We start from the raw sequence: 6,376 nt of genomic DNA on the forward strand, positions 1-6,376 counted from the left end.
TATATATTTTCCCTTCTTTCAATAATATATTAAAAAAACCAATATATATTTTCCCTTCTTTCAATACTATATTAAAAAAACCAATATATATTTTCCCTTCTTTCAATACGGATGTACTATTACCAATATATATTTTCCCTTCTTTCAATACGGATGTACTATTACTTCTATATATAAAATGAGTAATTTATGGAACGGGTAAGTGTTATTTGGGACAAAATTTATTGTATTTTAATTTTAATTTCTAACCATTTATAACCAAAATTCAAATGATAATATCCTACTAATATGGTCAACCTTATTCCATTTTATATTCATATAACAACTTAACAAAAATATCTTCAATTTTCTGAGTTTTAAAAAGAGACACATTAATAGAAGGCATTTTAAAAATGAATAATAATATTATTTTTCTATGTCACCCCATCTTCCGTCTAAAGAATTTTAAAAATGAATAATAATATCCTCCTCCCAAATTTTCCCACCTAAACTTAGTGGCATTTTAGTAAAATCATTTATTTTATTCATTTATTATTTTATTAATTATTCATATATATATATTTATTCATAAAATCAGTCAATTGCTAATAACATGCCAATTTCATTTATATTTATGATAATATGGTAATAGGCGAATAAAACTATTGATTTAATTACAAAAGGTAAATTGCATACAAAATAAGAATAATAATTAAAATAATAACACAAGTCAAAAACGGTGGATGCATGCATACTAGGCAAATAAAAAAGGCAAATAAATTGTTTTAATTATAAAATTAAATCAAATATTTATTATATTTTATTTTCTAACCAATTCTCAAATGGTAATAATCTACTAACACGAATTGTTTGCTTACATAATATTATTTTATTAAATTAATTTTTTCATTAAATCGTAACAAATATTAGCATATTAATGTCACTTATACACGGTAATAGCAGTAATGTACGTGCAATAAAAATTGGTAATATTTATATATACACGAAAATTGTCTTCAAAAAAAAGTATACACGAAGATCACGTCCATAAAGTCATCATTTATTAGTAGAAAATTAAATCAAGAATATGAGATATTATTGGAATTGAAAATTAAATCAAGAATATATTTAAAAGAAAATGAAATATTAGGAAAGACGAAATGAATATATTAATATTTCACTGGAAATATAGCATAACTTTCCCTACAAAAGAATTAGCAACCAACAAATGAAATATTAGGAAAAAATTATGAAGGAAAAATGAATGAAAATTAATAATTCTTTTAATAAAGGAAAAAGGAAATGAATATATTCAAAAGAAAATTAAAATATTAGGAAAAATTAAATTAATATATTAATATTTCATTGGAAATATAATCGGCAATTATATTATTATAATTATATGAATTAAATATTAATTAATTAATTAATTATATTAATTATTAATTATATTATTAAATACTACTCCATCAGGAACGCGCTCTTTTTAGTCGTAGAGTTAACCGAAACTCCTTTCGAAAACAGCTAACTTATCACATAATTAATATTTATTACTAGAAGGTTGATCAATCATCTCAACAACTTTAGATGTCGTTGATCAAATTAATTAGTACACGTGTGACATGAACACTGCAGAAGGTCGAACATATTTAATATATAATAATACGGAGTAATAATTTTTGTATATACGAATTGATATTCCGGTTAACGAAAAATAATTAATTTAGTGTAATTGACTAATAATAATTGTCTAATAATTATTATGTTAATTAAGCTAAATATTTGGTCGTTCAATTTATTTTTATACTCCGTAGTAATTAAAGTTAAATTATTTCTCATTTTTCCATATTTATTTTTGTAATAATATAATTACTTAAGTTATACGGAGTATTAAATATCGATCTTTTAAAGATAATTGTAAACAAACAAGTCATATATTATTCAATTAATTGAGTGATACTTTTGCACTAATCTTATAATCAAATAAATGTACATGTTCAATATTAGATTTTTTAAAATAATTTTCTTTAATTTTATTATCTAAATAAATAAATAAAAATTTATCTGTGAATCGCACGGGTAATTGGACAATTATTTGCTCTAATTCAAGCAAATAAAACATCAAAAAACATAATCAATCCAACCAATTTCATCAATTGCGCTATATAATATTCGATGTTATAATTTATATAATTGTATATCGATCCAAATATTCTTAAAATATTATAACAAATTCATTCCGTGCAACGCACGGGCGAAAATACTAGTAATAATAATAATAATAATAACAACAACAACAACAACAATGAGAATTTTAGACTTTATACTGTTTATTTCTTTTCAATTTCCATGTATATCAAACATTAAAATTGCCAAAGACCTTGTGGTCTAGTGGCATCCGGTGTCTCGAAAAACACTCTCACATGGATGATGGGAATGGGTTCGAGCCTTAGTGGAGTCAACTGTTGACTTGGAATTAAAACTCCATTTTATTCATACATTATCTTTTCCCATAAAATTATAATTCCTTTTTCACTTAATTCCTTCCTTCTAACCAAATCTTTTCCTATGAAATTATAATTCCTTTTCCACTTAATTCCTTCATTCCAACCAAACACCCTGTAAATTTCTTGGTGTGAGCACTAATTACAATCTGGGCAGTAACAATATTCACACGGCAATTTTCCACTCTCCCTTATCATTAATTTGTTTACTTTGTAATTGGTGATTGAAAGATTATGCTTTGTGATTAGTACAGTTATTGCTAAGTATGCTTGGTGAGTTAATTACTGCTAATCTTATGTTGCAGTGCTAAGTAAGCTAAGTCTTCTGGGAATGTGATGACAATACCGTGAACCATTTGTATTGATTGGTCTAATTTGCTTATCATATTAAGTTTTATCCTATAGTTTTATTTACTTGATTGAGGGTGTTAAATGGGTGGCGAACTTTAGCATAACTCAATTATATTAATTTGAGGAAATTCTTAGAATAGACACCATGCCTAATAATTTCGTGCTCTGAATGTAAATGAATAAATAGTTTGGTTGTCAAAACTGTTTATTCGTCAGTTCATAACTGGGTATTCAGTAAGTTCTTTTAGGTTTAATGGGTTTTAACCGTTTGAATAAATATTTTAAGTACACGAATGGTCAAAGCACGTGACTTACCTTGGATGCCATACGGAGTAGTCACATAACAGTTAGAACGAACCTTTAATTTGGTTGGCAAGTTAAACTAAAATGCAGAACTAGTATTGGTAATGGATTCATGTTCCTATAATTTATCTTCTTGCCGGTTATCTCGTATCGTTGTTATTTGATTTCAAGTTGTTTTTAAGTTATCTTATTAGTTGATCTCGTTTTTATCTCATTTTGATTACTTCAATTCATTTAGAGTAAATTTTATTTGAGCAGTAAATTGCATATTATCAATTTTCTGTGGGTTCGACCCTTACTTTTGCACACTATTACTACGCACCTACGAGGACTAATTAAAATTTTCCATCAAAATACAAACAAAAAATATTAATATTATAATCACCTAAATCATTATCAATAATGCAAAAGCATAATTATATTGAAATATTGAGTCATGTTCTAAATAATAAAAAGAAGACTAATCAAACGAAAAAAAAAAAGAAAAAAAAAACTTAACCTAAATTTTTTTTTTAATGCAAGAAAATGATTTTCAATGTTCATGTTAAAGTTTATATTGTATTTTTTAATATACTATAAAGTATTTGTAGTATATTTTTAACAATTATGCCAACTCTGATTGGGATGCGGTTCGAACTTAAGACATTTCTTATAAAAATTAGTTAGTAAGTTAAAAATAATAAATAGTTAACGGAATATAACGCTAGTTTAGTTAATACTAACGGAATGTGGGGTATTTAAAGAAAGAAAATAATATAATAAAGAGTAAAGTAGGAAACTTAATAAAAAAAATACTAAAATCAAGAACCATTCATTTCAACCAACAATTACACCAACATTTTTTTACTTCCCGTTAGGAGCCTAATTTTATTGACTCTTATTAGATTTGTTAATGTAGAAATCTTAATTGAAGATTATTTGTGATAAAAAATAAAAGTCAAGATACATGTTTTGGCCAAATAGAGAGTCAATGACTAAAATTGTCAAATTAGAGAGCTTTAATGGAAATGTTTTTACTTGGGGGCTCAATTGCACTATCTATACTTAGGAGCTAATTTGACACTTTTTCCATAGTAAAATAGCCATTTGTGATATTTACTCTAATTTATAGAACTAACCCTTTAACAGTTAAAAATTAAAATTAAACCCTCAAATCCTTAAAAATCTAAATTCTAAAATCCCTAAATCCCTAGCGACCAGAAGAACGACTGAGCGACTCCGCCAAACACTCCGACGACGTTGCGAATCTGTGAATTTGGGTAAGTCTTCTTCGTTCAAATCTATGGAACGCTGCCTCCCTCCCTCCATCGTCGATTTTATTTCTCTGTACGGCGTACGCAGAACTGCAGAAGAGCTGCCATTTTCTTTCTCTGTTTATTCCCAGTCCTTTACTTTCCTTTTTCAATTTTATCTATTAATTGACGAGAGATGTGGCGTAGTGTAGGAATGTTGAAGTTGCATCTTTCAATAATTTGAGTTTGGGTGCAATGACGGATTGCATTAGCTAGTTGGATGAATGCACATTGTTGAAAGGTCGACCTCAATTCGAGTCAATCGAGTTGATAACATCTAAGTGCTCTCTGCTTTATAAATTATATTTTGCAGATTAAATTAGTGGTTATAGAACTATGTTCTGATTTCTTTGTTTTTCATTTTGTGTTTGTTAGAGCGAGTTATCTGGATTATATATGGCAGGAAAAGACAGAATTAGTGAACTCCCCGTGGGTATACTTGACAATATTTTGGGACTTTTGCCGATTCAAGATGCTGCTAGAACTGCGATTTTATCTTCCTCCTGGAAGGATATCTGGTTTAGTTTGACAAAGCTCAACTTTGATTATGGTTTCTTTGATTACCTATGCCTTAAATATTCCGGTGCTGAAGGTCTGAATTCGGAATCTCCTATTTTTGATGTAATCAACAAAATTCTCATGCGGCACAATGGACCTATTCACAAAATTGTCTTCAGTTTCTCTAAAAAAGTATTGGAATTCCCTTTCTTTGAAGAATTTGAATTCGAGGATATAGTTAATTTGTTGTCGCACAACTTGAATCTGTGGTTCTTCTTCTCACCCAGAATGGTGTTGAAGAAATTGGCATTTCTTGTTATCTAGATATAGAAGCAAGATGCAGGGTGCCGAATTGCATATTCTCTTGCCCAACACTGAAGAGGTTGGAACTTTCTAATGTCTCTGTTGAACTAATAAATGCATATTGTGTACTTCCGAATGTTACATCACTTCGTCTTCAGTATGTTGACTTTAAGCCTAGAACTTGTTCGGATTATGTTGTTTATCTTCCTATGCTAGAGGATCTTTCATTTTTCGATTGCGATAAGATATTTTATTTTAACATCGTTGCACCAAAACTTGGTAGTTTGAAAATCCTCCTGCCTGAGTGTTGTGATTATTTCGAAGAATTTGGTCTTTTGCCGCCTAACTTGGACTTCAGATCTATATCAAGTCTTAATTTGGAATGTTCCACTTGTTGCTTTGAGGTAAATTGGACCGACGACTCTTTTTTTGTTTGCTTTTGTTTTTATAAAATATTTTTTAGGAACTGATCTATTTGTCTTTCTCTTGATTTCCAAGGTGTTTATTGAAGAACTTAATAGAGTAAACACAGAAAATGCTTCGCACTTTAAAGTTTACCCATTTTAATGGGTTGAGGTCTGAAATGCAGTGTATTAAGGCTTTCCTTGCTTGCTTTCCCGGAATTGAGAAGGTTGTCATCGTTCAAGGTTGGATTCCCTCTGATGAAGAATTTGAAATTATGCAGGAACTTTTACGTTTCCCTCGTGCCTCTACAAAAGCAGAAATTTGTTACAAATCTTAATTTTATGTTGTTTCCTTAGTACGCAAGTTCTGCATTGTGTAATGGTTTGTGAGATTGCTTATTAGGTTTGAATGTACTATCACAACTGTAGTTGGGTTTAAGGTGAATTAATTGTTTGCTCCCGGTATTATATTAAGGGAAAATACTACTTGTATTCCCAAATTCTACTCCCAACTTTTACTCTCTCTCACAAAATGTTTATGTTGACATTATATAATATAATGTGCATTCAGTACACAAATAATGTACATCCCTTGAATATAATGTATATTTTTAATATATTAAAAGTACATTATTTTTATACCGAATGTACATTATTTGATAGTATAGCCCACACAGTTATGGTCCTCACAGTAATGATCATAAAACACCGTACATTTTTGGTAATTAATTACATTCTTTTG

At 28.5% G+C, this 6,376-nt stretch overlaps 1 long non-coding RNA gene across 1 annotated transcript; it reads left to right on the plus strand.

Annotated features, from left to right (window-relative positions):
* Window positions 1-4,287: 4,287 nt before the first annotated feature.
* On the plus strand, window positions 4,288-6,146 carry LOC116024800. The gene is made up of 4 exons (XR_004099528.1): window positions 4,288-4,396; window positions 4,582-4,670; window positions 4,805-5,634; window positions 5,729-6,146. It is a non-coding gene; the product is annotated as an uncharacterized LOC116024800 (long non-coding RNA).
* Window positions 6,147-6,376: the final 230 nt, after the last annotated feature.

This window comes from Ipomoea triloba, chromosome 7 (assembly GCF_003576645.1).
Source record: "Ipomoea triloba cultivar NCNSP0323 chromosome 7, ASM357664v1".
Taxonomy (NCBI): Eukaryota; Viridiplantae; Streptophyta; class Magnoliopsida; order Solanales; family Convolvulaceae; genus Ipomoea; species Ipomoea triloba.